Source organism: Rhinoraja longicauda, chromosome 17 (genome assembly GCF_053455715.1).
Source record: "Rhinoraja longicauda isolate Sanriku21f chromosome 17, sRhiLon1.1, whole genome shotgun sequence".
Taxonomy (NCBI): Eukaryota; Metazoa; Chordata; class Chondrichthyes; order Rajiformes; family Arhynchobatidae; genus Rhinoraja; species Rhinoraja longicauda.
In genome coordinates this window covers 18736043-18756615 of record NC_135969.1, presented here as the reverse complement: position 1 = coordinate 18756615, position 20573 = coordinate 18736043, and the positions used below count along the sequence as shown (strand labels likewise).

The following is a 20573-nucleotide window of genomic DNA, read 5'->3' as shown; positions in this document are numbered from 1 at the left end:
CAAACCCCCACCATCTCACCCACCAAACCCCCACCATCTCACCTACCAAACCCCCACCATCTCACCCACCAAACCCCCACCATCTCACCCACCAAACCCCCACCATCTATCACCAACCCCCACCATCTCACCCACCAAACCCCCACCACCTCACCCACCAAACCCCCACCATCTCACCCACCAAACCCCCGACATCTATCTCAAAGGCTTCTCATGTCCAAGACCCCAAGTTTTGCTGGGTGTGGGATCGAGTGTGTCAGGGTGTAGGTGGAGGTTTATTCAATGAATGCCACACCGCGAATAAGAGTTTATTTAAAAATTCTGTTGTTTTGTACGCAACGTTCATTTGCCTCTCTGTAACTGTATGGTGGTATCTGCGGTAAACCTGCCCCGCCGGACGGTCGGTTTGGTCGAAGGAATCGATGAGCGCCGCACATTTTTATTTTTCTGTTGTTTAAAATCTGCACCAGGAAGGCAAAGAATCTCTCAGTGCGGACACGACAAATGTACAACTGAGTGTGTGTGTTTCTGTGTGTGTGTGTGTGTTTCTGTGTGTGTGTGTGTTTCTCTGTGTGTGTTTGTGTGTGTGTTTCTCTGTGTGTGTGTGTGTGTGTGTGTGTGTGTTTCTCTGTGTGTGTGTGTGTGTGTGTGTTTCTGTGTGTGTGTGTTTCTCTGTGTGTGTGTGTGTGTGTTTCTGTGTGTGTATTTCTCTCTGTGTTTCTGTGTGTTTGTTTCTGTGTGTGTTTCTGTGTGTGTGTGTTTCTGTGTGTGTATTTCTCTCTGTGTTTCTGTGTGTGTGTGTTTCTCTGTGTGTGTGTGTGTTTCTGTGTGTGTGGGTTTCTGTGTGTGTGTGTGTGTGTTTCTCTGTGTGTGTGTGTGTGTGTGTGTGTGTGTGTGTTTCTCTGTGTGTGTGTGTGTTTCTCTCTGTGTGTGTGTGTGTGTGTGTGTGTTTCTGTGTGGGTGGGTGGGGATTAAGTGATGGCGCTAGGGAATTCTGCCCGGGGCTCTGGTCGGAGGGGAGTGCGGAGAGGCAGTGTTTGCTTTACCCCTCTCTCCCCCCTCTCTCCCTGCTCGGGGGGAGGGCGGGTGGGATGCGGGGGAGTAGTGGAGGGGTGACGGGTGCCGGACCTAGTGTAGACGCCAATGTTGGAGAGAGGAGTCGGGATCTAAATAACTGATCCCCGCAGTATTGGCGTTTCCTCTCTCCCAGTGCCTGCGTTGCTTTATCTGTCTGGTTACCTGTGTCTTTCTCCCCTCCTACCCCCGTACCTGTCTCTGTCTCTCTCTCCATGTCTCCCATTCCCCTGTCTCTGCCCTCCGTCTCTTCCCCACCCCCTCGTGCCCAACCCTAACCCCTCTCTGTTTCTCTATCTCTCCCTGTGTGTCTCCCCACCCCCACTGTCTTTCCCATCCATGTGTCCATCTCATTGTGTCTCTCCCTCCCACTGACACTTTCTCTCTCTCTCTCTCTCCCCATGTCTGTGTCTGTCTCTCTCTCCTCTCCTCTCTTTTTGCCCGTCTTTCTATCTGTCTCCCTCTCTCTCCCCTCCTGCCTCTCTCCCCCCCTCCCGTCTCTCTCTATCTCCCCTCCCGTCTCTCTCTCCCTCCATCTCTTCTCCCGTCTTTCTCTCTCTCTCTCCCCTCCCGTCTCTCTCCTTTCTCTCTCTCTCCCTCCTGTCTCTCTCCCCCTCTCTCTCCCCCTCTCTCTCCCCCTGTCTCTCCCCCTCTCTCTCCATCTCCCCTCCTGTCTCTCTCCCCCTCTCTCTCCCTCCTGTCTCTCTCCCCTCCGTCCCTCTCTCTCCATCTCCCCTCCCGTCTCTCTCCCTTCCTGTCTCTCTCTCCCCTCCCGTCTCTCTCTCCCCTCCCGTCCCTCTCCCCCTCTCTCTCCCCTCCCATCTCTCTCCCCTCTCTCTCCCCTCCCGTCTCTCTCCCCTGCCTGTGTTGTCGTGTTTGTGCTGGGGATTTACAGTGTGTTCCGGTGGGGGGGGTGGAGGGGGGAACGTCTGTCTTGCGGAACAGCTTTCCGTGTCGGATTGATCTATCGTTTGGGTTTGAAGTCTTGACAACCACAAAACCATAAGACTGGCTTGGATGGGTTTTTTTCTTTCAAATGACCACATTTCGATCTCGTCGACGTCTATCCAAACAACTCCCCACAAAGTCCTGGCATAATGAACTATGTTGATCTGTGGGGTCTGTTTATGGGCTGGTGATGATCAGAGTCAAACTGCTGTAAGTGTTGTGTTCTTTATGGAGAAGAGGCAGTGAGAGGGGCCAAGCTTTACAGAGAGGGTGGCCCTGGAAATCCTTTAGTTTGAGTTCAGTTTATTGTCACGTGTACTGGGGTACAGTGAAAAGCTTTTGTTTCGTGCTAACCGGTCAGCGGAAAGACAATACACGATTACAATCGAGCATCCACCGACTACAGGATAACGTGAATAACATGTAGTGGAAGATAAAGTCTGATCCAAGACAGTCTGAGGGCATCCAAGAGGTAGATAATGCAGTAAGGAGTAGAAGCGAGAGAGTTGCTGCCTCAGCGCCAAAAACCCGGGTTCGATCCTGACTATGGGTGCTGTCTGTACGGAGTTTGCATGTAGTATGGTCTGTCTGTCGTAGCTCAGGACTGCTCTCTAGTTGTTGGTAGGACGGTTCAGTTGCCTGATAACAGGTGGGAGGAAACTGTCCCTGAATCTTGGGGAGGGGGCGGTGCGTTTCACACTTCTGTACCTCTTGCCTGATGGGAGAGGGGAGCAGAGGGTGAGACTGGTTCCTGATTATGCTGGTGGTCTTGCCGAGGCAGTGTGAAGTGTGGATGGAGTCAGTGGAAGGTTGCTTGGTGTGATGGTCTGAGCTGTGTCCACAATTCTCTGCAAATTCTTGTGGTCTTGAATGGAGCTTGTTCTCAACTATTGGGCAGTGTAGGCAGTGAGTTGGGTTTTCTTTATTTTCTTGCAAGGGCGGCATGGTGGCACAGGGGGTAGAGCTGCTGCCTCACAGCACCAGAGACCTGGTTCAGTCCCGGCCTCACGTGCAGTCCATACGTGTGTGTGTGTGTGTGGAGTTTGCACGTTCTCCCTGTGACCACGTGGGTTTCCTCCGGGTGCTCCGGTTTCCTCCCGCGTCCCAAAGACGTGCAAGTTTGTCGTTTAATTGGCCTCTGTAAATTGTCCCGAGTGTGTAGGGAGTGGATGTGAAGGTGGGGTAACATAGAACTAGCGTGAACGGGCGATCGATGGTCGGCACGGACTCAGTGGGCCGAAGGGCCTGCTTCCATGCTGTATCTTTAGACTTTAGAGATACATCGCGGAAACAGGGTCGATCCCGTGTCTCTGAACCAAACAATGTACAGTGCAGAAACAAGGAACTGCAGATGCTGATCTACATAAAAGGACACCAAGTGCTGGAGTAACTCAGAGGTTCAGGCAGCATCTGTGGAGAACATGGATAGGTGGCGTTTTGTGTCGGGGCACGTCTTCAGACTGATTGTAGGTGGGTGGGGGGGGGGACACTGGAAGTTCCCTCAAATTAGAGAATTGAATGTTCATAGTGTTGGGTTGTAAGCCACCCAAGCAGAATACGAGGTGCTGTGCCTCCAGTTTGCTTGTGGCCTCACTCTGGCAATGGAGAAGGCCCGGGACAGAAAGGTCAGAGTGGGAAGGTGAGGTAAAATGGTCGGCAACCCGGAGATCCAGGAGGACTTGGCGGACTGAGCAATCGGAGAAGCGGTCACTGAGCCTGCACTTTAGAAGAGAGGATGTGCAGGCAACAGGTTGATCCAGGGGAGGGGTGGGAGGGGGTGTATAAATAGGTTGTTGGACGGCAGTTTGAGATGCTGGACGGCAGCTGGCTGTTCTGTTGTTTGGGTGCGGTAGAGTCGTACAGCGTGGAAACAGGCCCTTCGGCCCGACTTGCCCATACTGACCAACATGCCCCATCTACACTCGTCCCACCTGCCTGTGTCTGGCCTGTCTCCCTCTCAACCTGTCCAATCCATGTACCTGTCTAGATGTTTCGTAATGGTTGTAATAGTCCTTGCCTCAACCTCCTCCTCCGGCAGCCTGTTCCCTACACCCACCGCACTTTGTGTGGAGAAAGTTACCCCTATTAAATCTTTTTTCCCCTTCGCTGTAAACCCATGTCCTCTAGTTCTCGATTCTTCTGGTTGTGTGGAAACTCATCAGAGGGAAGAATGTTGCTTCTCGTTCATCTTTAAAGCCAGGCCGATGATCTCATCGTCACGTTGCTGTATGCGGGACATTGCTCTGCCTATTCTGGCAGCTCCTGCAACACTGCAGGTGTGTGAATGGGCGGTGCTGCGTGAGGTTGCGGAGTGTGTGGCAGTCACTGTGGATGTGACTGCACCTTCCCCGAGCTGCTAATTGATGCTGTCACGGGCGATTAGTGCTATTTAACCCTAGCTCCGCTGGACACTTCTGAACGGGCGACACAAAGTGCCGGAGTAACTCAGCGCGTCCGGCAGCATCTCTGGAGATAAAGGATGGGTGACGTTTCGACTCGGGACCCTTCTTCAGACCCGAAAACGTCACCCATCCTTTTTCTACAGAGATGCTGCCTGACCTGCTGAGTTGCTCCGGTACTTTGTGCCCATCTCTGGTACGAACCAGCATCTGCAGTTCTTCACTTCCACTCTTCTGAACGGTCCTTCCATAAGCTAGGATACCGTCTGATTCGCCGTTATCCAAACGAGGACATTGGACTTTGTCTCTGGAACTGAGAATGGTCTCACCTCCAGATTCGGAAACAGCTTCTTCCATCAGGCTTCTGAACAGTCCTTTCATAATCTAGGGCCCATTCACCTCTACCCCATTGCGGACGTTGGACTTTGTCTGTGCAACTGATGCGCGTCAATGCTGAGAACTATATTCTGCACTCTGGGTCTCCCCCTTTGCTCTACCTATTGTACTTGAGTTTGAATGTAGAAATAAGGAACTTCAAATGTTGGTTAATACACAAAAGGAGACAAAATGCTGGAGTAATCCAGTGGTTCAGGCAGCATCTCTGGAGAACATGGGATGTGCCACGCTGTGGGGTCGGGTCCTTTCGTTAGATTCTACATTGAAGAGCTTCTTCCTCACTGAAAAAGGGTCTTGATCTGAAACGTTACCTATCCATGTTCTCCGGAGAACATTACTCCAGTATTTTGTTTTGTAAAACAACACCTGCGGTTCCTTTCTTCTCTAAGGAGTCTTTCATAGGAACCTGAGGGGCAACTTTGTTACACAAAGGGTGGGTGGGGGGGGGGCGTATGGAACGAGCTGCTTGAGGAGGTAGTTGAGGTCGGTACTATTGCAACATAACAAAAAAAATTGGACCTTTGCACGGATAGGATACATTTCGAGGGATATGGACCAAACATGGGCAGGTGGGACTAGTGTGGATGGGGACCTTGTGTGGTGTGGACAAGTTGGGCCCGTTTCCATGAAGTATGACTCTGTGATCGGTGGGTGAGGGGGATGGGGGGGGAAGATTGGCAGATGAGTGCCCACCTCCTTTATCTGCTCCACAATCCACTTCTGCAGGTGCTCCGTCCGGTTTCGTCCCACAGTCCAAAGACGTATGGGTTTGTAGGTTAACTGGCTTTGGTTAAAAGAAAAGTAGATTGTCCCTGGTGTGTAGGATAGTGCTCGCCCGTGAGGTGATCGCTGGGCGGTAGGCCGAAGGTCCTATTTCCGCGCTGTGCCTCTAAAGAAAAGAGGCCGGTTGCAAAGCGTGAAGAATTCACACGTGACAAAGCATTTAAAATTCCCAGTAAAAAGCCGCCAGTGACGTTTGTAGACCGCCAAGCGTTGCCAGGTTTAAAAAGGCCCAAGAGGAAGGTTTTTTTGGCTCCGGAATGATGGTCCATCATCTTGTGTACGCTCTGAGTGAGCAGAAGATTCGACTTGCAATATATCATAGTTTAAATCCATCATTATCTTTTCAGTCCTAATTAAGAAAAGCATTTCATCATAATAACATGCAAACTATCTGCTTCAGCAATAGTCTTGCAGGGAGAACCATTGTAAATCATTACAACCATTGGCAGCGATGTTTGTGATTGTGTCTCGCCTGCTCTTTGATTGTGCGTCTGCCCTGGGTCATAGAGTCACGCAGAGTGGAAGCAGGCCCTTCAGCCTGACGTGCCCATCCTGACCAACACGCCCCATCTACACTAGTCCCACCTGCCTGCTTTCGGCCCATATCCCTCTAAACCTGTCCTATCCGTGTACCTGTGTAAATGTTGCTTTAACCACTGAAAGCGCCCCGGCTTTGCCAGCTGGGAAGGAAGCCATTGTAAGAAATGGTATTAATCTACAATTCTTTCTCACTCCAGGACTTGCCGTGCTAGAGTAACTCAGTGGGTCAGGCAGCATCTTTGAAGGGAAAGGATAGGTTCATAGGTTCTAGGAGCAACATTAGGCCATTCTGCCCATCAAGTCTTCTCCGGCATTCATTCATGGCTGATCTATCGTTCCCTCTCAACCCCTTTCTCCCCATAACCCCTGACTCCCGTACTAATCGAGAATCTATCTATTTCTGCCTTACAAATTTCCATTGATGGCCTCCATAGCCATCTGTGGCAATGAATTCCACAGATTTGCCACCCCCTGACGAAAGAAATTCCTCCTCATCTTTCTAAAGGTACGTCCTTTTAATCTGAGGCTATGACCTCTGGTCCTAGACTATCCCACTAGTGGAAACATCCTCTCCACATCCAGTCTACCCTGGCCTTTCACTAATCAGTAAGTTTCAATGAGGTCGCCCCTCATCCTTCCAGACACACAGACCCAGTGCCGTCAAACGCAAATGTTTTTGTTTTTAGAGCATGGAAACATCTCAAATCCATCTCATTATTGACTTTCAGTGTTTATAGAATCGACTTCTATACTCAATTCCCTGATTGATGACCAGGGGGCTAGAAGTCTTCTTCACTACCCTAACTACCTACGATGCTACTTTAGTTTAGAGATACAGCGCGGAAACAAGCCCTTTGGCCCACCGAGTCCACGCTGATCATCGATCGACCATTCGCACCAGTCCTGTGTTATCCCACTTTCGCTTCCACTCCCGACACACAAAGTGATAACTTCCAGTTTAGTGCAAGATAAAGTTCACTGTACCTCTGTGCACTCGACAATAAATGAAACGCCGTTTTGGGTTGAGACTCTAACTTCAGACTGAGCCAAAGACGCCCAAGCCGCTCGCTCCCCTCCACAGATGCTGCCTGACCCACGGAGTTCTTCCGGCACTTTGTTAAAAAGGATGTGGGTTCTTTTGATGGTACGGGTGATATTTACTGGGGGTGTGTATGAAATTAAAAAGGATCAAAATAGAGTGAGATTTTCTTTAGCTCAGGGTCAAAAACCAGGCAACACTGAGTGGAACACAAGGAACTGCAGATGCTGGAGTCTAGAACAAAGCACAGTGCTGGTGGAACTCGGCGGGTCGGGCGATATGAGAGGAGGGGGATGGATAGGTGACGTTTCAGGTCTCGACCCGGAACGGAGGCAGAAGTTCACGACCCGAAACATCGTCTGTCCGTTCCCTACCACAGGTGCTGTTTGACCCGTCAAGTTCCTCCAGCACTATGTTTGTTTGGCTTTAGTAGTTGGATGGGTTTATAAATCTCTGAGGGTCCCAGGGAGAGAGATAGTTGAATGCTTCACTCTAATGCTCCCCTGAAACTGTGTGTGTGTGTGTGTGTGTCTCTCTCTCTCTGTGCGTCTGTGTGTGTCTCTATGTGTGCACGTGTGTCTCTGTGTGTTGTGTGCCTTTATGTATGCGCAGGTGTCTCTGTGTGTGTGTCTCTCTCTGTGTGCGTGTGTGTCTCTATGTGTGTGTGTGTGTGTCTTTATGCGCGTGTGTGTGTCTCTGTGCGTGTGTGTCTGTGTGCGTGTGTGTCTCTCTCTCTGTGTGTGTGTGTGTGTCTCTCTCTGTGTGTGTGTGTGTCTGTGTGTCTTTATGTATGCGCGTGTGTCTGTGTCTTTATGTGTGCGTGTGTGTCTCGATGTGTGTGTCTGTGTCTCGGTGTGTGTCTGTGTCTCGGTGTGTGTGTGTCTCGATGTGTGCGTGTGTGTGTCTCTGTGTGTGTCTTTATGTATGCGTGTGTGTTTGTGTGTGTGTGTGTCTCTGTGTGCGCGTGTGTCTGTGTGTGTGTGTCTCTATGTCTCACTCCTCCCCCCGTTTGGGATACGCCTGGACAAGTCCTGCCTTGTTGCTCCCTTCTTGCTGGTGATGGTATCATCTTTGTATGAAATGTTTAACCTCTCGGCTCTCTGAGAACTTGCAACATTACTGCCTGTTCCCAGTTGCTACCAGTGTCTCGGGGTGACGGCAGACTTGATGATACATTTGACAAATATTCAGAGACAGTTGTGCTTGGTTATTCAACCCGAGGTAATGGGTGAGTTCTATTTCTACTGAAATTGTCCACGGAAATAGCCTTTTGGTTTAATACATGTTTTAGGTTGATTACTGAAGTACAGTGAAAAGCTTTGTTTTACACTCGAACAAATCAGATCAGATACTACTATAGGTAAATACAATCATTTCAAAGTACAATAGGTAGAGCAAAGGGGAAGACACAGAGTGCAGAATATAGTTCTCAGCATTGTAGCACATCAGTTCCAGAGACAAAGTCCGATGTCCGCAATGGGGTAGAGGTGAATCGGACAGTACCCCAGCTTACGGAAGGACCGTTCAGAAGCCTGATAACAGCGGGGAAGAAGCCGTTCCTGAGTCTGGTGGTGCGCGCTTTCAAGCTTCTGGACCTTCTGCCAGACGGGAGCTGGGGAGAAGGAGGATAATCACACTTGTGGTGAAAAAAGAGCTTGTGTTGGTGGAAGGAAGTGGAGTGTGAGCATGTTTTGTTTAGTTTTGTTTATTGTCATGTGTACCGAGAAAAGCTTTTGTTGCGTGCTAACCATTCAGCAAAAAGACAAAACATGATTACATCTCTAGTCGTCCACAGTGTACAGATACAGGATGAAGGGAATAACGTTTAGTGCAAGATAAAGTCCAGTAAAGTCTGATGAGAGGTAGTCTGAGTCTCCAATGAGATAGTAAGTAGCTCAGGACCGCTCTCTAGTTGGTGAGAGGACGGACGGTTCAGTTGTCTGACAACAGCTGGGAAGAAACTGTCCCTGAATCTGATAGTGTGTTTTCACAATTCTGTTCCTCTTGCCTGATGGGAGAGGAGAGAAGAGAAGAGAGAGTGGTGAGGGTGAAACTGGTCCTTGATTATGGTGGCCTTGCCGAGGCAGCGTGTGGTGTAGATGGAGTCGATGGAAGGGAGGTTGGTTTGTGTGATGGTCTGGGCTGCGTTCATAACTCTGCAATTTCTTGCGGCCTTGGATGGAGCTGTTGCCAAACCATGCTGTGATGCATTTTGATAAAATGCTTTTGACGGCGCATCTGTAGAAGTTGGTGAGTGTTGTTTAGCATGGTGTGTGTGTGTGTGTGCTCGCGTATGTTTTGGATGCCTTGGTGTGTGTTTGCGTATGTATTGGATGGTGTGTGTGTGTATATGATTTGGATGGTGTGTGTGTGTATGATTTGGATGGTGTGTGTGTGTATGATTTGGATGATGTGATGGTGTGTGTGTGTATATGATTTGGATGGTGTGTGTGTATATGATTTGGATGGTGTGTGTGTGTATGATTTGGATGGTGTGTGGGTGTGTGTGTATGTTTTGTAGGGTGTGTGTGTCTATGTTTTGGACTGTGGGTATGTGTGTGTATTTTGGATGGTGTGTGGGTGTCTGTTTTGGACGGTGTGTGTGTATATATGTTTTGTAGGGTGTGTGTGTCTATGTTATGTAGGGTGTGTGTGTCTATGTTTTGGATGGTGTGTGGGTGTCTGTTTTGGATTGTGTGTGTGTCTATGTTTTGGATGGTGTGTGTGTCTATGTTTTGGATGGTGTGTGTGTGGCCCTCGAGTGAGATTTCTACTGAGGTACCAAGGGGATGTTGGAGTTATTTAAAACTCCGTGGGGCGATTGGAAGGGGAGTCATTCTGCCGGTGCCCATGGCAACGTTCTCTGTCAGCCAATACCATGGGTTAACTGGCCATTTATCTCCCTGCTCTCACCCGTGACACAGTCGGGAGCATTCTTGCTTCTCTGAAAGGTCGTGGGTTGGAGTCCGACCCGAGACATAACAGCGTGCCGTATTTCCACACTGCCTTCCCAGGGCAGCCGTTAATCCCACCCCCATCTTTCCCCTCTGGTGCATGTAAAAACCCATGGGGAAGAACAGCACTGTCCCTGTGCCCTGACCTCAATATTTTGGCAATTGGGAGATCAGGTGGGTCCATGCAGACTGAGCGAAGGTGTTCAGCGAAACGATCGCCCAGTCTATGTTTGGTCTCGCCGATGTACAAGAGTCCACACCTTCAACAACAGATGCAGTCGTTGAAACGTCACCTATTCCTTTTCTCCAGAGATGCTGTCTGACCCGCTGAGTTACTCCAGCGTTTTGTGTCTATCTTCGGTTTAAACCGGCATCTGCAACTCCTTCCTGCACATCAATATTAATCCCTCGATTTGTTGGAACGTTCAATCTGTTAATAGACAATAGACAACAGGTGCAGGAGGAGGCCATTCGGCCCTTCGAGCCGGCACCACCATTCAATGTGATCATTCTCGATCAGTACCCCGTTCCTGCCTTCTCCCCATACCCCCTGACTCCGCTATCCTTAAGAGCTCTATCTAGCTCTCTTGAATACATTCAGAGAATTGGCCTCCACTGCCTTCTGAGGCGGAGAATTCCACAGATTTACAACTCTCTGACTGAAAAAGTTTTTCCTCATCTCCGTTCTAAATGGCCTACCCCTTATTCTTAAACTGTGGCCCCTGGTTCTGGACTCCCCCAACATTGGGAACATGTTTCCTGCCTCCAACGTGTCCAACCCCTTAATAATCTTAACCAGGGGAGAGGATTCTAAAAGTAGAGGGCATTGGCTTGAGGCGAGAGGGGAGAGATTTAACAGAGCTTGCGGACAACTTTTTCACTCGGAGGGTAGCCCGTATATGCAACGAGCTGCCAGAGGAAGCTATGGAAATGGATACAATTATGACTTTCAAAAATCATTTGGATTGGAATGGAGTGGCGCAGCGGTAGAGTTGCTGCCTTACTGTCAAAGACCCATGTCCGATCCTGACTACGAGAGCTGCCTGTGTGGAGTTTGTCCGTTTGCCCTGCGATCTGTGTGGGTTTTCTTCGGGTGCTGCTGTTTCCTACCACACTCCAGAGACGCATGGATTTGTAGGTTAATTGGCTTAGGTAAAAATTGTAATTTGTCTCTCTTGTGTGGAACAAGTGCTAGTGTACAGGGATCGCTGGTCGACACGGACTCTGTGGGCCGAGGGCCTATCACGCTGTGCCTCGTCTAAAGTTGTTTAAAAAGTAAAAAGAGGGGAGAGATTTAATAGGGATCTCAAGGGCAAACCTTTTCACCCAGAGGGTGCGGGATCTGGAACAAGCTCCCAGAGGAAGCTGGAGAAACGGATACAATTCCGACTTTCAAAAAACTCTTGGATTGGAGGGGTTGAGAGGGACGTGGGCCGTTTGCAGGCAAATGGGACTAGCACAGAATGCCAACTTGGTCGGCTTGGACAAGGTGGGCCGAAGGGCCTGTTTCCATGCTGTACAGCTTGATGGCTCTATCTCATTGTTGTTTGAGTGCGGCTTCTTGCAGAGTGGGGTTGTTACTATTTTACAATGGGGACAACATTGCATTGAATGTTAGGTGGAAACACTCTGGGGAACTCTGATTAAAGAGAACACTTGCTGCTATTTATAGGATTGTTTGGCCTATTTTTGCTCCCTCGGATTTGTTGCGCAGAGCAAGTTGGCTCGTCAAAGGACCACTCTGGGGTGTATAAATTAGGACCAGGAGTAGCCATTTGGTGCATCAAACCTGCTCGTTCAATCCATAGGTCCTTAGCTTTAGACTTTTAGACTTTGTACGTTAGCTGGGGCACTGTCTGATTCAAAGGTTGTAAGAAGAATGAGGGGGGACCTCATTGTAATGTACAGAATAGTGAAAGGCTTGGATAGAGTGGACGTGGAGAGAATGTTTCCACTAGTGGGAGAGTCTAGGGCTGGAAGTCATAGCCTCAGAATTAAAGGATGTTCTCTTAGGAAGGAGACGAGGAGGAAGTTCTTTAGTCAGAGGGTGATGAATCTGTGGAATTCTTTGCCACAAAAGGCTGAGGAGGCCGTCAGTGGATATTTTTAAGGCAGAGCTAGATAGATTCTTGATTAGTACAGGTGTCAGAGGTTATGGGGTTAGGAGGGATAGATAGATCAGCCTTGATTGAATGGCGTAGACTAGATGTGCCGAATGGCCTAATTCTGCTCCTGTCATCTATGATCTTGTGAAAAAGCAGAAGAATGGGGTTGAGGGAAATATAGATCAGACATGATTGAATGGCGGAGTAGACTCGATGGGCCGAATGGCCTAATACTGCTATGTCATGGTTGTATGGAAATTCATCAGAGGGAAGAACGTTGTTTCTTATTCATCTCATCACCAACAGTCTGTCTCGACCCTTCCTTCTTTGTTTCTTAGTATGTGTTAAATCTATGTTTTAGTGTTCTTCAGCTTGTTTTACGAGGGGGGGTTTGGGGGAAACTTTTTTAAATCTCTTACTTGGACAGATGCGATTTTTTATTTTATTTTATTATTATTATTTTTTTCCGTATCGTATCTCCGTCCGCACGGCGGCCTAACATCGTGGAGCTGGCGGCCTTTGCTGGAGACCGACTTCGGCTTTGACCGCCCCGACTGCGGGAGAATAAACAGGAAGAAGATTAGACTTTATTGCCTTCCATCACAGTGAGGAATGTGGGGAATCTGCTGTGGTGGATGTTTATGTTAACGTTTATGTAGTTGTGTGCCTTGTTGCTTTTTTAATATGGCTGTAGGGTGATTCGCATTTCACTGTATCTTAATTGGTATACGTGACAATAAACTCTGAACCTTTGCCTTTAAAGTCAGGCCGACGATCTCATCGTCACGTTGCTGTTTGCGGGACATTGCTCTGCCTATTCTGGCGGATCCTGCAACACTGCAGACGTGTGAATGGGCTCCACTGTGTGTGTGAGGTTGGGGATTGTGTGGCAGCCACTGTGGATGTGACTGCACCTTCCCTGAGCTGCTAATTGATGCTGTCACGGAGGACTAGTGCTATTTAACCCGAGCTCCACTGGACACTTCTGAACGGTCCTTCCGCAAGCTTGGGTACTGTCCGATTCACCTCTACCCCATAGCGGACATTGGACTTTGTGTCTATCTTTGGTACAAGCCAGCATCTCCATTTCTACGTCGTAGCGCATCGGTTCCAGAGACACAGTGCAGGAGTAACTCAGCAGGTCAGGCAACATCGCTGGAGAAAAGGATGGCTGACGTTTCGAGTCTGAAGAAGGGTCCCGACCCGAAATGTCACAGATCCTTTTTCTCCAGAGATGTTGCCCGACCCACTGAGTTACTCCAGCACTTTATGTCTATCTTTGAACGGCCCTTCCATAAGCTAGGCTACTGTCTGATTCACCTCTACCCCATTGTGGACATTGGACTTTGTCTCTGGAACTGATGCGCTACAATGCTGAGAACTATATTCTGCACCCTGTATCTTCCCCTTTTGCTCTACCTGTTGTACTTGAGTTTGACTTGATTGTATTTATATATAGTAATGTCTTATTTGATTGTATTGCTTGTAGGACGAAGCTTTTCACTGTACCTCTGTACACATGGCAATAATAAGTTAGTTTAGTTTTTTTGTCAGATGTACTGAGGTACAGTTAAAAAGCTTTTGTTGCGTGCTAACTAGTCAGCAGAAAGACTGATTACATGATTACAATTGATCCATTTACAGTATTTAGATACATGATAAGGGAATAACGTTTAGTGCAAGGTAAAGCCAATAAAGTCCGATCAGGCATAGTCCAAGGGTCATCAAAGAGGTAGATAGTAGTTCAGCACTGCTCTCTGGTTGTGGACGGATGATTCATTTGCCTGAAAACAGCTGGGAAGAAACTCCCTGAATCTGGAGGTGTGTGTTTTCACACTTCTATACCTTTCGCCTGATGGTAGAAGGGAGAAGAGGGAGTGGCCAGGGTGCGACTCATCCTTGGTTCTGCTGCTGGCCTTGCAAAGGGAGCGAGAGGCATAAATGGGAGCCAATAGAAGGGAGGTCGGTGTGTGTGATGGGCCGCGCTGCGTTCACAATTCGCTGCGATTTCTTGCGGTCTGGGATGAAGCTGTTCCCAAACACAGCTGTGATGCATCCCGATAACATGCTTTCTATGGTGCATCTGCCTAATAAACCTAATCTAACCCTGCAGTGTGCTCTTTCAGACAGGGAGGGTTGGGGGAGGTGAGATAATCTTCAGCAGAGCGGATTGTTCTGATCCTGTGCACTAACTGGTTTGGCCAGGATCTTTCACTCTGATCTCTTGTACATGATGCGGTGAGACACTAAATCGTTCCAGTGCATGAAGCCAAGTTTGTGGTAGCCTTCCTCCCAGGTTGCACAGCTAAGTTGCTCAGGGAAGCTATCAAGCCCTGCATGAGGTTGGTTCAGTGTTGTCATGCTAGACCAGTGGTGCTTTATATATCACGTGCAGCGGCACAGTGTCATTGTTTTTTTGCGTATACAGCACATGCTGGTCCCATTATTCTAGTCCGGTCGGCCCATGTGCTCGATGTACTGGAGCAGTTCCCGTGAACCGATGCGACTCTCCTCTCCTCGCCCGGCCATCTCTGTGTCCTGGGGATGCCTCCTCCAGCCGACCTTGAAAGCACTGGAGGCCTCACCCCAGTTCACCCTCCGACCGGCCCTTGCTTCGTGCGTCCTATGGGTCTTTGGGCGGGTTCCAAGCCTGGCATGGCCCGGCCTTTTGTGTTAGCGAGGCAGGGAAAATGACAAATGACAAAGTGATCGATGATCTCAAGGTGTCAGGTAGTGGAGTCAAGGGTTATGGGGAGAAGGCAGGAATGGGGTACTGATTGTCGATGATCAGCCATGATCACATTGAATTGAATTGAAGTGCTGGCTCGAAGGGCCGAATGGCCTACTCCTGCACCTGTTGTCTATCTCTGGAGAACATGGATAGGTGACATTTCAGGTCAGGACCCTTCTTCAGACTGAAAGTAGGGGGTGGTGGGTAAAGAGCTGGAGTTCAGAGAGCAGATTATCGCCATAAATGCATCTCAAACAAACTTTAGATGCTGGAAAATCTAACATCAGAATACAAAAAATACTAAGAGCTGGAGGAATATAAAATCATGAAATGCAGACAGGTCGAAAGTCAGTGTAGGAAGGAACTGCAGATGCTGCTTTATATTGAAGATAGATGAAAAATGCTGGAGTAACTCAGCGGGTCAGGTAGCATCTCTGGAGAAAAGGAATAGGTGACGTTTCGGGTCTGAAGAAGGATTCCTACTTGAAGCTGTCTGACCCGTTGAGATACTTCAGCACTTTGTGGTAATTTAAGTGGTGGTTCTTCACACCTGTGACTTCACTTAATTTGACAGATTGCCAGTGGTTCTGCCAATGCAAACTACTGCCTGCCTACCAATATCTTTGCTTCATCTCGTAATTAGATGCAATCCTTGCTGAACAGCGTAAAGGAGTATTGGTTTAGGAGTGTATGGGGAAAGCTGGACGATTACACATGTACTGGCAATGGTTAGTGAAATTCTGCAGTTTAACATGGCCCTAAACACACTAATAACATGCGGATTAATTTAGTTTAGAGATACAGCGCGCAAACAGGCCCTTGAGTCCGTCCGCACTGATCGCCCCGTACACTAACCCAATCCTGCACTAGAGATAATTTACAATTTTACCAAGCCAATTAACCTACAAACCCGCATGTCTTTGGAGTGTGGGAGGAAACTCACAGTCACAGGGAGGATGTACAAACTCCGTACAGACAGCATCCAGAGTTAGGATCAAACCCGGGTCTCTGGCTCTGTAATGCAGAAACTTTATCACTGTGCCATCTGGATTTTCCATAATAGTCAAAAATTTAGTAAATGAACTTTTATGCACAAATTTTGAATGAGCTGCTGAAGGAGGTAGTTAAGGCGGGTACTATCGCAACGTTTAAGAAACATTTTGACAGGTTTAGAGGGATATGGGCCATAGGCAAGGCTTGTGGGATTAGTATAGGTGGGATATGTTGGTCAGTGTGGGCAAGTCGGGCGGATGAGCCTATTTCCTTGCTGTATAAATCTGACTCTACAACTGCAAAACTAATGAACCATAATTATGCAAAACTGATATAATAAGAAATAAAAAAATGAAATAATTGCAACGCCGGGGCGGCACAGTTGCCAGAGATCTGGGTTTGATCCTTACTATAGGTGCTGTCTGTGCAGAGTTTGTATGTTCTCCCTGTGACCACAATGGTTTTCTCCCTGGGCTCCGGTTTCTTCCCACATCCCAAAGACATGTGGTTTTATAGGTTAATTGGCTTCTGTAAACTGTCCCCAGTGTGTCGGTAGTGAATGAGAAATTGGGATAACATAGAACTAGGGTACGGGGTGATTGTAGGTCAGCCAGGGCTGTGGGCCAAGGGGCCTGTTTTTGCACTGTAGTGCTAAACTAGCAAACCAGAATGGTGCAAAAGCTGACATAATAATCAAAAAACTAAGAAATGAATAACTGAAGTCTGTGGTGCAACCAAAGTTTGTAGCAGCAACCACAGACTATATCTATATAGTCTGTAGATCTCCATAGAAGATCACAGTTGCTGAGGTCAGTGTTGTGCAGATGGTTGCTGGGAAGAAGCTGCTCTTGAACCTGGAGGTCACGGTTTTCAGGTTCCTTCTTCCCGATGGTAGCAGCGCGATGAGGGTGGTGTGGGTGCTTGATATTGGCAAATGAAATATGCCCAATGTGGGGGAAAAAAGGACAAGCGGAAAAAAGGACCAGGATATTTCTCTAGCACCTTTTGTATCTACTTTGGCACCTCGGACATTACTTTAGTCAGTGAAATGCCTTCGAGGTATATTGTTATTGCAACGTAGGAAACATTTATTTTACCTGACCGTTACACTGCATGGACAAGAAGCAATTATGTTCTCCTAATACGAGTTCCTCTTTGAATTCTGATTTGTTCTATTATGCTGCCTGGTTATATATATATATATATATATATATATATATATATATATTCCTTTATTTGTGCCACACCAGGGAAATTTACAATGTTACTCCTTTCGAAGGCAATCCTTTCACACTGCCATTGGGTCATGGAGTCATTCAGTGTGGAAACAGGCCCTTTGGCCCAACTTGTCCGTGCCAAACAACATGCCTTATCTGCACTAGCCCCACCTGCCTGCATTTGGCCCTGATCCCTCTAAACCTCTCCTATCCATTTATCTAAACCCTCTAAGCCTGCTTGTCATGGCAGCAACAGGAAAGCATTCCCAAAGTGACCAAGTTAAAATGGAGTCACAGAGCACGGAAACGGGCCCTTCGGCCCAACTTGTCCATGCCGACACATCTAAGGTAGTTCCACTTTCTTGGGTTTAGTCCATATTCCTCTAAACGTTTCCTATCCATGAACCTGTCCAAATGTCGTTCACATGCTGTTAAAGTACCTGCTTCGACTACCTCCTTTACTTAGACTTCTTTTAGAGATACGGCATGGAAACAGGCCCTTTGACCCAACGAGTTCACGCCAACCAGCGATCCCCGCATGATAACACTACCCTACACACTGGGAATTTACAATTTTACCAAACTAATTAACCTACAAACCTGTATGTCTTTATAGTTGTTGAGAAAGCCAGACCCAAGCAGGTCACGGGGTAACATACAAACTCCGTACAGACAGCACCTATGGTCAGCATCGAACCCAAGCCTCAGGCGCTGTAATGCAGCAACTCTACCGCTGTGTCACATTGCTGCCCTCTGACAGCTGGTTCCATACACCCATCACCATCTGTGTGTAAAAGCTGCCCCTCAGGTTCCCATTATGACCAGAGGGCACAGCCTCAGAATTAAAGGACATTCCTTCAGGAAGGAGATGAGGAGGAATTTCCTTTGCCAGAGGGTGGTGGATCTGTGGAATTGATTGCAGTGGAAGACATCAATGAATATTTTTATGGAAGAGATAGATAGATTCTTGATTAGCATGAGTATCAGGGGGTTATGGGGGGAAATGCAGGATATTGGGGTTGGGAGGGAAACATAGATCAGCCATGATTGAATGGCGGAGTAGTCTTGATGGGCCGAATGGCCTAATTCTGCTTCTGTCACTTATGGACATGAACTTGTAAATCTTTCCCCTCTCGCCTGTTCTGACACCAGGTGTCTGTCTTCTGTGAAGCTTCTGATGGTTGTAGTTTAGTTTAGAGATACAGCGCGGAAACAGGCCCTTCGACCCGCTGAGTGTACGCCGACCAGCGATCCCCGCACAATCCGACAATTTACAAATCCGTTTTACCAAAGCCAAATTAACCTACAAACCTGTTCGTCTTTGGAGTGTGGGAGGGAACTGGAGCACCCAGAGAAAACTCGCATGGTCGTGGGGAGAACGTGCAAACTCCGTACAGACAGCACCTGTAGTCAGGATTGAACCCTGGTCTCTGGCGCTGTGATGCAGTAACTCTACTGCTGCACCTCCGTGCCACCCAAGTTAGTTAGTGGAGGCTGGGAGGGTGTGTCGCAGTTTGTGTTTCTATATCGCATCCAGGCAATTACAACCTTGTGATCGAAGGTCCCAGACAGTGGAAGCAATTAAGTTTTATGTTGTGTGTTTTGTAACGGAGTTCTTGTGATTAGTCAGTGGTTTGCTGTGGTGTGACTTTCTCAGCAGCGATTTATTGCAGCTGGTCATATTTTAAATTTACTTTGATTGTTAGATGCGGCTGTGAAACGGGCCCTTCGGCCTGCCTTGTCCATGCCGACCATCGGTTACCCGTTCACTCACACTAGTTCTGTTACTAGTACTACTCTGTCCCTATTTCAACCTGACCCAAAATGTTACCTATCCACATTCTCTGGGGATGCTGCCTGACCTGCTGAGGTACTCCAGCACAAACCAGCAGGGGCGGCACAGTGGCAGGGCCTGTTTCCATGGTGTATCTTTAAACTAAATTAACCTAAGCTCAGCAGGTCAGGCAGCATCTGGGGAGGGAATGGACAAGCTACTCAAGAGAGCATGATGAAGGGTCTCAACCTGTATATTCTCTCCACAGATGCTGCCTAACCCGCTGAGTTCCTCCAGCACTTTGTGTTTGACTCTAGAGAGTCTCATTGGCCTATTGGTGACCGTCGAACAATAGACAATAGACAATACGTGCAGGAGTAGGCCATTCAGCCTTTCGAGCCAGCACCGCCATTCAATGCGATCATGGCTGATCACTCTCAATCAGTACCCCGTTCCTGCCTTCTCCCCATACCCCCTCACTCCACTATCCTTGAGAGCTCTATCCAGCTCTCTCTTGAAAGCATCCAACGAACTGGCCTCCACTGCCTTCTGAGGCAGAGAATTCCACACTTTCACAACTCTCTGACTGAAAAAGTTCTTCCTCATCTCCGTTCTAAATGGCCTACCCCTTATTCTTAAACTGTGGCCCCTTGTTCTGGACTCCAACATTGGGAACATGTTTCCTGCCTCTAATGTGTCCAATCCCCTAATTATCTTATATGTTTCAATAAGATCCCCCCTCATCCTTCACAATGTTGAAAGGCAGCAACAGGCCTGGGCCAGCTTAACACGAACCCTGCTGATTGTGTTGACTTGTTGACTGCCTGTTGTGGCTTTTGACTGATTCCAGGCTATAATTTTGATTTAAAAGAGCAACTTCAGATGTTCAATGGTGCTTTTATTGTCACACGTGCAAACGCACAGTGAAATTCTTTTCTTTTCTTGCATACAGTCCAGTAGAGTCTTGCCATACCCAAGCACATCCCCGATTTAGCAAATTGTACAGAAATAATCCACTGGTCCCGCGTGCCAGAGGGGCCAAGTCCAGTCCGTGCTCTAGTTCTCATGAGCGGGGTCGATTCCAGGCGAGCCCCAGGCTGCTGCAGGCCTTCCTTGGACGTGTGGGTCAACCAGGATGCAGGAAAGATTGTTCCCGATGTTGGGGGAGTACAGAACCAGGGGTCACGGTTTAAGAATAAGGGGTAGACCATTTAGGACTGAGAGTTGTAAACTTGTGGAATTCTCTGCCACAGAATGCAGTGGAGGCCAATTCACTGGATGTATTCAAGAGAAAGTTACATTTAGCTCTTAGGGCTAACGGTATCAAGGGATATGGGGAAAAAGCAGGAACCGGGTACTGATTCTGGATGATCAGCCATGATTATATTGAATGGCGGTGCTGGCTCGAAGGGCCGAATGGCCTACTCCTGCACCCTTGTTCTATGTTTCTGTGACCAGTGAGCCGATGTCCCTCTCCTCGCCCGTCCACCCTTGTGCCCGGGGGGGGGCTTGGCTGTAGTTTGCAGTCGGATGCGCATAAATGGAGCCAATGTGAATTCGGAATTCATTTCTTGTCAAGATGGCCAACGTATCCTCGTTCCGACCCCATCTCCTGGGCAC

At 48.3% G+C, this 20573-nt stretch overlaps 1 protein-coding gene across 1 annotated transcript in view; it reads left to right on the top strand.

Moving 5' to 3' along the window:
• plxna1b (plexin A1b) overlaps nt 1–20573 on the top strand; it is a 138040-nt gene that overhangs the window by 929 nt on the left and 116538 nt on the right. The gene's annotated exons all lie outside the window — the stretch shown is intronic.